Genomic DNA, 11866 nt, shown 5'->3' on the forward strand with positions numbered 1-11866 from the left:
TTAACATGTTGATTCAATCTGTCTTCAATCTATACCACCAGCTGAGGAATATTAACCATATTTTACATTTCAGTAGTCAATCTGCCTATTTATTTTGTGAATGAAATAGCTAGGTATAATTCTTGGTGGTCATATTAACAAATGGTGTCATTATGGGTATAAAAATAATAACACTGCATTTAAATATGATTTCTCTGTTGAGAGCCTCATTTTGCAAGAAGTTAAAATCACTCCCATCAGGGATATAACAAAGTTAAGTGTTTTGCCCAGCACACTGAGCTATTAAGATAATCAAAAAACTTTTCTTCCTATATTCCAATCTTTATAACTTAACTTCATCCCTGCTCCTCACTGAATACTGTCTATAAATGAATATACTCTGCACATTTTAACTACATCTGCCAAAACAAGCTGCACAGAACCATGGATTTGTGGAACATAATTGCTCAAAAATTCTTCGGCAGTTTTGAAACTCGGTTGCACATTGGAATCACCTGGGGAGCTCTAAAAAATGCTGCTGCCTGGGTCACGCCCTAGAGATTCTAATTTAATTGGTATAGCTGAGGCCTAAGCATCAGTATTTTTAAAAGCTCCCCAGGTGATTCTAATACACAGCCAAAATTGAGAACCACTGTGCTAAACCCCTGTTTTACAGATGAAACAATTAACCCTATCAGTGATGCATATAAATTTGATGTTAGAACTAAAGCTAAAACTCAAGTTTTCAAAATTCCAGTTAATAACTCTTTTCACTAACTCAAGGGTTTTCATTTGTGTTTCTCTGGGCCTAGGGTTCCTCGGAGATACTTCAGGGGCAATGGAAACAACAGAGTTGAAAGAGCAGAGGTCTTATCCCAATTACCCCCTAACAAGAAAAGCTTTAATTTCTCTGTTTTAAATGTTGGACTGAAGGCTTCCCTGGTGGCGCAGTGGTTGGGAGTCTGCCTGCTGATGCAGGGGACACGGGTTTGTGCCCCAGTCCAGGAAAATCCCACATGCCGCGGAGCGGCTGGGCCCGTGAGCCATGGCCACTGAGCCTGCACGTCCGGAGCCTGTGCTCCGCAAGGGGAGAGGCCACAACAGTGAGATGCCTGCGTACCACAAAAAAAAAAAAAAAAAGTTGGACTGCATTGCAAGTTTTTCTCTAGGGAAAAAAGAATAAAACAGAGGAAAAATTGTCTACTTGCCAAAAGTAAAAATAAGTTTTAAACTGTTTCAAATAGACCATGTGTATGTATATATAAAACAAGAGATCACCTTCTCAGAAAGAGAAAGAGAGAGAGAGAGAGGGAAGGAGGGATGGAGGGAGGGAGGGAGGGAAGGAAGGAAGGAAGGAAGGAAGGAAGGAAGGAAGGAAGGAAGGAAGAAAGGAAGGAGGGGAGGGAAGGAAGGAGGGAGGGAAGGAAGGAGGGAGGGAAGGAAGGAAGGAGGGAAGAAAGAGTGCTTGCTTCAGCAACACACATGCTAAAATTGCAATGATACAGAGAAGATTAGCATGGTCCTTACACAAGGATGACATATAAAATCATAAAGTGTTCCATTAAAAACAAAAGAAGAAATTGGGCTTCCCTGGTGGCGCAGTGGTTGAGAGTCCACCTGCCGATGCAGGGAACACGGGTTTGTGCCCCGGTCCGGGAAGATCCCACATGCCGCGGAGCGGCTGCACCCGTGAGCCATGGCCGCTGAGCCTGCGCGTCCGGAGCCTGTGCTCCGCAATGGGAGAGGCCACAACAGCGAGAAGCCCGCGTACCACAAAAAAAAAAAAAAAAAAAAAAAAGAAGAAGAAGAAGAAGAAATTATGACTTTTCAAAGGTAACCCCAGGCCAGTGGATAAAGCTATATATATTAAAATGTAAATCTGGGGATTTGATCAGTTTAAATCTAACACAATGAAGAGTCCTTAGGGCCAGAAAGTGACTGCTTTTAACATCCCAGTGTGTATTTTATAACTCTTAAGGAGGACTGTGTCCTTCCACAGTGTGAAGTAGATTGAGAATGCCCTGAGGAACCTAATTTGGAGAAGATAAGTGGACTTTTCATTAAGCAAACAAGAAAGGGAAGCTGGACAGAGTGGAAGGTCAGGAGAGGAGTCCAGAAAAAACTGTAAGGACAAGGACAGGAAAGTTGGATAGAAAATGCTAAGACAGGAACTCTGGTTCCTGATAAAAACTAGACTTACACTTATTTTATAGGCTAAATGATAAAGGCATACAACCTGAGAAGAAGAGAAAGTGGAGAAGAGCTGTTTCATCATCATAATCTCTGTCTAGAACACCTCCATCCATTTTATCTTTGGAGTAGGCTGGAGCAATGAAGTTAAACTACAGTGCTGAACTTGGCTATTCATCAGCTGTGATACCAGCTAAGACTCAATCAACATCTACCAAAATCTTGGAAGTTGCTACTTAACATTTGTCTCTATAGTTTTATTTATTCATTATTTCTGCCTTAGGATTTCCAGCAAATATCCGCTCTTTTATTTTTATTTTGATAGACTTATATTTCCCACTACTACATAAAATCTGAAATAGAATCTCATTGATAATTTTGTTATTAATAACTGGAAATGATAATTTATAATAAGAATAGTTATCATACATTGATCACCTTCTACATGCCAAAAAACAAGTGTCACCCTATAAATATTATCCTTAATCACCACAAAAACACTATGAAGCTAATGTTGCTATCTTCTTTCTTCTCATGGGGAAGCTTGGGCTCAATAAGGTTATTTTGTCCAAGGTTACACAATTTTAATCTATTTTTGTCAAGATTTCCAAAGCCTGTGTTCTTTCCTCTACTACACTATGCTATTTCATTCTCTCCAAAGACCCCTGAATCAAGTGGAAATGCCCCGATGTTTCTGAAATATGTAGGCCAGCAATATTAAGCATATTTGAAGCTACATTTTTCTATTTATGTGACTCCATTTTCCTTTGTACCCAGACACCCTTGGGAAACTACTACTTTACCATGAGTTGCAGATTAAAGTAAAATAAAAAAGTAATCATAAAAAGCATTTCATGACATAGGAGGACGTTCATTTCTGAATGAGACTTGACAAAATTTCATCAAATTTTATGAGCTTTAAGCATCATATGTTAATGAATCTGGAAGGTTATCTAACATATAATACTTAATCTTCTGCTTATCTACCTTATAGCAGACAAACATACTTATTTTTGAAAATCTTTTTTTCTTTCCTTTTGCAGAATATCGAGTAAAAATTTGACATTGTTATCACTGAGTTTAAAATGCTAAATGATTTCCTATTAAAATTCTTAAAAATATAATATAGAGGTCCCTTTTTTCTCCCATTTACCAAGGATGCATATCTTAACTCATCTTCTCTAAAATAAATCTACCACCGTATAAATCTAACCTAACATTAAAGTAAGATTAGAAGATCACAAATCTAACATAACACTAAAGTAAGATTTTGCTAGATCATTTTGTATTACAAACCCTCTATGCAGAGTTTTATTAATGGCTGATACTTACTTGCAGTATAATAAATATTCAGCTTCCCAAGGGTTACTTCATTCCAGTTTTATCTTCTTCCATATTTAAATCCTGTACCAGCCATCTCTGCTTACTGAAACAAAAAGAGTTAAAAATTACTGAGTACTTAATATATCCTAGGTATTTTAATCATTTTATTTTTTCAATTTGCTTTTCTTTTTTTTAATTTTTATTGGAGTATAGTTGATTTGCAATGTTGTGTTAGTTTCAGCTGTACAGCAAAGTGACTCAGTTACACATATACATATATCCACTCTTTTTTTTAGATTCTTTTCCCATATAGGTCATTACAGAGTATTGAGTAGAGTTCCCTGTGCTATACAGCAGGTTCTTAGTAGTTATCTATCTGATATATATTCAACAGTAGCATGTATATGTCAATCCCAATCTCCCAATTTATCTACCCAGCCCCCCACTTATCCCCTGGTGAACCATAAGTTTGTTTTCTATATCCGTGACTCTGCTTCTGTTTTGTAAATAAGTTCATTTGTACTCTTTTTTTAGATTCCACATATAAGCGATATCATATGATATTTGTCTTTATGTGTCTGACTTACATCACCCAGTATGACAATCTCTAGGTCCATCCATGTTGCTGCGAATGGCATTAGTTTTTCTTTTTATGGCTGCGCAATATTACATTATATATGTAATGGAATATTACATTATATTATAATAATATAATTATAATTATATATATAATTATTGTATTATAATATATTATAATGGAATATATATACACATACCATATCTTCTTTATCCATTCCTCTGTTGATGGACATTTAGGTTGCTTCCATGTCCTGGCTATTGTAAATAGTGCTGCAATGAACATTGGGGTGCATATATCTTTTTGAATTATGGTTTCCTCAGGGTATATGCCCAGTAGTGGGATTGCTGGGTCACATGGTAGTCCTATTTTTAGTTTTTTAAGGAACCTCCATAGTGTTCTCCATAATGGTTGTACCAATTTACATTCCCACCAACAGCATAGGAGGGTTTCCTTTTCTCCACCCCCTCTCCAACATTTACTGTTTGTAGACTTTGGATGATGGCCATTCTGACCAGTGTGAGGTGATACCTCATTGTAGTTTTGTTTTGCATTTCTCTAATAATTAGTGATGTTCAGCAACTTTTCATGTGCTTTTTTGCCATCTGTATGTCTTCTTTGGAGAAATGTCTATTTAGATCTTCCACCCATTTTTCGATTGTTATTTGTTTTGTTGATATTGAGCTGCATGAGCTGTTTGTATATTTTGGAGACTAATCCCTTGTTGGCTGCTTAGTTTGCAAATATTTTCTCCCATTCTGAGGGTCGTCTTTTTGTTTTGTTTATGGTTTCCTTTGCTATGCAAAAGCTTTCAAGTTGAATTAGATCCCATTTGTTTATTTTAGGTTTTATTTTCATTACTCTAGGAGGTGGATCAAAAAAGATCTTGCTGTGATTCATGTCAAAGAGTGTTCTGCCTATGTTTTCCTGTAAGAGTTTTATAGTATCCAGCCTTATATTTTAAACAGAACATCTTGATTTATCCTCATGACAGATCTATAAAGGATATACAAATATTACCCCCATTTTACAGATAAGAAAACTGAGTTTAAGTAATATACCCAAATTTATTCAGTTAACAAGTATAGAGCATGGATTCAAATCCAAGTAGTCTAACTCGAGAGCCTTTTGATGACTTAGCTACTCTTTAACATATAACTTTCACTCCCTTTGGCCCCTTCTCTTAGTCTGCCTTAAGTTATTGTAATACCTCACTGCCTGCACAAATTCAGAAAATAAAGGACAGAGTCTCTGTCTCTTTTATTCCTTTTATCATCTTACTATTTCCCAAGGTAAGACCTGGACAAAATAGTTCAACAACTTGAATTAAATTATTAAATTAATTAGATGAATCATTTATTCATTCCATAAATATCTATTAAGCATGTCTCTGTGCCAGTTACTATGATATAATATATGATAGAGATAGAATGGTCAACAATGTAGGTAAGGGTCTTCCTTACCCTCCTAAAATGAATATTCTAATTTGGTGACATTATATTTATAAACTAATTCTAGGTGGTCAGTGATTTTGTTGTTACACTTTTAGTTGTCAGTGAAAGAAACACAATCAAAACTAGCTTAAGTTAAAAGGTAACTTAATGACTTACATTCCTGAGAAATCTAAGAGGTGACTGACTTCAGACACAATTCGATCTAGGGTGTCAAAAATGCCATCAAGAAGTATTCTCTCTCTCTCTCCCCGACCCCTTTCTCTCTCTCTCTCCCTCTCTCTCTCTCTCCCTAAGTTCTGCTTTCCTCATTCTGTTTTATCCTTAGGCAGAGCTCTCTCCATGTGATGGCAACAAGAGCTCCCAGGTACTCCAACTTACATCCTAGCGACTAAGGGGCAGGAAAGTACTTTTTCCTTAAAGTTCTGGCAAACACTTTTGGTGGAGCTCTCATTGGCCATGCTTGGGTCACACATCCATCTCTAAACCAATCAAAATGGTCATATTCATTGGCCTTGCCTGATGTGCTCATAGCTCATCCCTGTGGTAGGGGGGTGGAGCCTAGAAAACTGGGGAAAGGGAAGAGTGCCAATAAACCACATAGCTACCACTATTAAGGAAACAAAATTGTTAGCTCCTCCATAAACTCACTGGGCAAGAAACAGTTCTTTATCCTATCATTAAAAGAAATTATCCCTCATAAAATGATCACCACCACCAAAAAAGATTTTTTTAAAAACCTTAGTTTGAATCATTTTCTTATATTGGTAACTCTACTAAACACACCCATGATATTTAACCCATTAGTTTAAAAAAAGGGACAATCTCACCACAAAAGCAGCAGGCTATTAGCCAGATTCTAAACTGATGTATGCATTAAAATGGCTACAATTAAGAGCTATTTTTATTTTAAAAATCCAAATATTAACAAAACGTCTAAATTGCTTCTTTTAGATAATTGGAATTATAATCTCTTCTACCCATACCACGTCCACAGAAAACCTTTCCTGAGCTCAGTTTAAACAATCTTTATTAGCATATCATCCGTTGATCCCAAAAATGCTTGATAAGTAGTATCACAAATTGGTACATAAAAAGTGAACTCAAAGTCAAACTGATTTACATATTAAAATTCTGAAAAACAGAATTGCACCAAATACAGCTATAATGTATAAAACACAGTGGTAGACTGAAATTAATGGGAAGGTCAGGGAATGGAAAGCAAAGAGAAGTAACTGAAATACACTTTAATTCCTTTCACTTTGGCGGACTGAATATATAAGCAGTGAAAAACCACCTAGTTGATTATGGGAACACGGGGAGCAATCAAAGTTAAAAAAAACCAAAGGAGCAAGAAATCAAGGTAGCTAAAGGGAATAACTTGGCAACAGATGAGAAATAAAAATAAAGAAAGCAGCTGACAAACTGAAAAAGGTGACTGGGGAATCCTTAGGGCACAATGAGGGAAAGTGGGCTTTAACAAAATGTAGGGACAGACTTTCAGCTACAACCAAAAAGCTCATGAGACATTAACAATGAGCCCATTAGTTAAAAACAGAACTAAATGCAGCTGGTATAATTTCAGAGTCCAGTAGATAGCATCAATCCATAGGAAAAAAATCCATCAGGTATTATTAGTGAAGAATGTAAAGGTACCAAATTGTATATGCATACTGCATGAACTAGGCTAAGTATAGAGCAATAAAAAGGGGAGCTTAAGACACTTAAATAGGGCTTCCCTGGTGGCGCAGTGGTTAAGAATACGCCTGCCAATGCAAGAGACATGGGTTCGAGCCCTGGTCCGGGAAGATCCCACGTGCTGTGGAGCAACTAAGCCCACGCGCCACAACTACTGAAGCCTGCACGCCTAGAGCCTGTGCTCCGCAACAAGAGAACCACCGCAATGAGAAGCCCACAGACCGCAGTGAAGAGTAGGCCCTGCTCACCACAACTAGAGAAAGCACGCATGCAGCAACAAAGACCCAACTCAGCTAAAAATAAATAAATAAATAAATTTATTTTTTAAAAAAAGACAAATAAACAGACAATGAAACAAATAAACAATATTGATGGGAGCCTCTTCTTTGTAAGGGATTTGGGATTATATCAGACAAGAAGTCCTCCTTAGGACAATGAGCTCATGTAAAACAAAGAAATTCTCATTAAAATGCTGTTAAAGGAATGGAGACCCAGATTAGACTTCTACTTACATATCAACCTAATCTTTTTTTTTAAGTGTGACAAAAAGAATTCTATATGTTCATCAAAGAACATTTTATTTTCTCTGGAGCACATAGCCAGACAGCATTTTGCAATTAGGTGGGAACATGTAAATGAGTTCTGAACAACAGAATGTGGGAGGAAGTGATAAATAATACTCCCATGCCTGGCCCTAAAATCTCTTGGGCTACCCTTCTAGTTCTTTCTCTCCTCTGTCCAAGGAAATGGTAGAGTCGCCACATAAAAGGAGCCTGGTGCCCTGAGTGACTGCATGGAGAAGAGCCTCCCTGTGGACCCACAGCTAACTCTGACATAAATATTAAATGTTTATTTTATTAAACAGCTGATATCAACCTACCCTGGTTCATACACAAACATAGGTCCAGAACTTACTGAAGAAAACTTAATTGTTTACATTATAAAACCAGATGATTTTTTAAAAAGAGAGCTAAGGAGGGACAAGAAGGTAGAGTCCTGAAGTACAGCTAAAGTATAGGGACAGATGAAGTGGAACAATTAGTGAGTTCACATTATTTGAAGTCGCAAAGGGGTATTTAAGAGAAAGGATGTCTAAAATAAACTCGAATTATATGCTGTGCTGTGCTGCATTGCAAATTAATCCCCTTCTTGGATGCTAAGTCTTCAGTAAAATTTGCTAAATGCAAAGCTTTAAAAAATGTTATCTTGATAGTGAAAGGACTGTATCAGGGTGGTGTCACAGCACTGTACACAGGAGGTGAAACAAAGAGTGAAGATTAAGAATTTAGTAACAACAGCTTCTTTACCCATTCTGTGAGGACAGCATCACCCTAAAACCAAAACCAGGTAAAGACATTACCAGAAAGAACCAAAAAAAAACTACAGATCAATAACTCTCATGAATACAGATATAGAAATCAACAAAACATTAGAAAATCAAATCCAACAAGGTATAAAAGAATTATACAGCATGAAAAAATATGATTTATCCCAGGTAACAGTATTGGCAAAACTGGATATTCACATGCAAAAGAATGAAATTCGACCTCTCTCTTACATCACTCACAAAAAATTAACTGGAAATGGATTAAAGAATTAAATGTAAGACCTAAAACCATAAAACTCCTAGAAGAAAATAGAGGAAATGCTCCTTGACATTGGCCTGGGCAACAATTTTTTGGACATGACACCAAAAGCAAAGGCAACAAAAGCAAAAATAAACACGTGGGAATACATCAAACTAAAAAGCTTTTGCTCAGCAAAGGAAACCAACAACAAAATCAAAAGGAAACCTATAGAATGGGAGAAAACATTTCCAAACAATATATCTAATAAGAGGTTAGTAACTAAAATATATAAGCAATTCATACAAATTAATAGCAAAACAACAATAATAATAATACAATTAGAAAATGGACAGAGTACCTGAATAGACATTTTTTGAAAGAAGACATACAAATGGTCAACAGGACATAAAAGGATGCACAACATCACTAATCATGAGGAAAATACAAATCAAAACAACCTTGAGGTATCACCTTATGCCTGTTAGAACGGCAATCATCAAAAAGACAAGGGATAGGGCTTCCCTAGTGGCGCGGTGGTTGAGAGTCCACCTGCCGATGCAGGGGACACAGGTTCGTGCCCCAATCTGGGAAGATCCCACATGCCGCAGAGCGGCTTAGGCCCGTGAGCCATGGTCGCTGAGGCTATGCGTCCGGAGCCTGTGCTCCACAATGGGAGAGGCCACAACAGTGAGAGGCCTGCGTACCGCAGAAAAACAAAAACAAAACAAAACGAAAAAAAGACAAGGAATAAATGCTGGTGGGAATGTGGAAAAAGGGAACCCTAGTGCCTTATTGTTGGGAATGTAACTGGTACATCCACTATGGAAAACAGTATGGCGGTTCCTCAAAAAATTAAAACTAGAACTGCCATATGATCCAACAATTCCACTTCTGGGTATACATTTAAGGGAATGTTAGTTATCTTGAAGAGATATATGTACTCCCATATTCAATGCAGCACTATTCACAATAGTCAAGGTATGGAAACAACCTAAGTTTTTGTCAATGGATGAATGGATCAAGAAAATGTGGTATATATACAAAATAGAATATCATTCAGCTTTGAAAAAGAAGAAAATTCTATCATCTGTGACAACATGGATGAACCTGGAAAGCATTACGCTAAGTAAAATAAGTCAGGCAAGCAAAGAAAGACAAATACTGCATGGTATCACTTATATATGGAATCTTAAAAAAAAAAAAAGTGTACTCATAGAAACAGAGAACAGAAATGTGGCTGCTAAGAACTGGGTTTGGGGAAAATAGGGAGAGGTTGGTAAAAGATTACCAACTTTCAGTTATAAGATGAATAAGGTCTGAGGATCTAATGTATGACATCGTAATCACAGATGATAACACTGTATTGTATCACTGAAATTTGCTAAGAGAGTAGAACATTAGTGTTCTCAACAGAAAAAGGAGGGGTAAAAGGTATTGCATCTTATATTCATTGTAAAAAAAAAATTTAGAAAAAAACACAAAAATTAGAGAGCTAAAAATACTGACAGCCCATAATCCCAACACTCAGAGTATCACTAGTATCATTTTAACAATTATAATGTTAATAACTGATACTACCTTCTATATCCCTATTTTTTAACACTTAACCTTTAATCGCTGACCTTATCCTAATGTCCTGAAAACCTCTTTGTAAATGTTATTTTAAGATAAATATGCCATACCTGTAAATACCATTAAGTTACATAATCATTCCCCCCTAAATGGGAACATTTCAGTTGTTCTAATTTGGTTAAGTAGTATTGCAATAATAAAAATTATGCGTATACATGTTTTCTATAGTTTACATTGCCTTAAGATAAATTTCTAAAAGATGAATTCTTAAGTCATGGTGAATCATATAAAATGAAGGCTGAAAACATACGTTGAATTAGAGAACTATAGTTACTTTTTGGAGATATCTTCTAGCTGTAATTACAACATTCGCAAAGAAGATACATAAGTACTGCTAAAATTAGCAATGGGCTGAAGGTATTGACATATTGTAAATTAATATTATATTCAAGTAGATTGGAGTTATTTCTTAAATCTGAAGGGAAGAGTCATAAAGGTTGGTTCTTTATCCAGTGGAATAGATTTTTGAGCTACTGTATTATTTGGAATGATCGATTTTAAGTACGTGGCATGACACACCCCTACATGCATCTTATTTCAAATGTCTAAGATGGCACAACCACTAGGCTTTCCTTATTGAGAAAAAGGCAATATTTCTCAATCCAAAGAGACACTGAAAAGTTGTCTTAGCAAAAGATAAAGAACAAAAATATACGTTTTTCCTAAATTCCTTATTCAGAACCTGCATCCTTACGTTTACAACTAGTTTTACATAAGGAAGTCGCCTATCCCCGACTTTTCCTTCTACTTGAAATCCAGCTGCATTCCAGTTTGTAATATGTGAAAGACCAGTTGCATCACAGGCTTGACTAAATATCATTTCAAATGGCACATTACAAGATTGCAAAATATATATTATAAACCAAAACAAAGAAACTGCTGAAGTCGTTAGAATAAAGGATGGTAGATTTACGTGTGATATTTCCAGCAAAACACCAACTCTTGAGTTCACTTTTAGGCAATATTCTGGGAACAAAGAGATGAGATTTAACTAGCCATATTTTAAAATACATACTACAACGACATTATTTTTAAACCATGGTACTCTCTTGAAAAAAAACAGAAACTTGAAAACAAGTAGAAGTCAAGAAATAAATACACATGCATACAAAAATTAAGTATAAGATAAAGATGAGGCAATGACATTATTCCATAAATGATGTTGTAAAGCTGAATAGCTATTTGGGAAAAAAATAATTGCATCCATACCCCATACGTTATTCCAGTAAACATTTCAAAATATTAATACTTAAGTGAAAAATGAAACCAGTTCTGAAGAAAATAAGGGAAAAAACTTTCATAACCCAGGTTTGGAAGCTTTTCTAAGTATGACAAAACAGAGAAAGTAGAAAAGATGGATAAATTGGACCTAATTTTTTTTTTAATATCTTTACTGGAGTATAACTGCTTTACAGTGGTGTGTTAGTTTCTGCTGTATAACAAAGTGA

The 11866-nt window shown here is 36.0% G+C and overlaps 1 non-coding gene across 1 annotated transcript; it reads left to right on the forward strand.

The window, feature by feature from the left end:
* Positions 1-1440: 1440 nt before the first annotated feature.
* Positions 1441-1547, forward strand: LOC114884913. The gene has a single exon (XR_003790973.1). It is a non-coding gene; the product is annotated as a U6 spliceosomal RNA (small nuclear RNA).
* The last annotated feature ends 10319 nt before the right edge of the window (positions 1548-11866 follow it).

Source organism: Monodon monoceros, unplaced genomic scaffold, assembly GCF_005190385.1.
Source record: "Monodon monoceros isolate NGI ecotype Baffin Bay Population unplaced genomic scaffold, NGI_Narwhal_1 Super_Scaffold_5, whole genome shotgun sequence".
NCBI lineage: Eukaryota > Metazoa > Chordata > Mammalia > Artiodactyla > Monodontidae > Monodon > Monodon monoceros.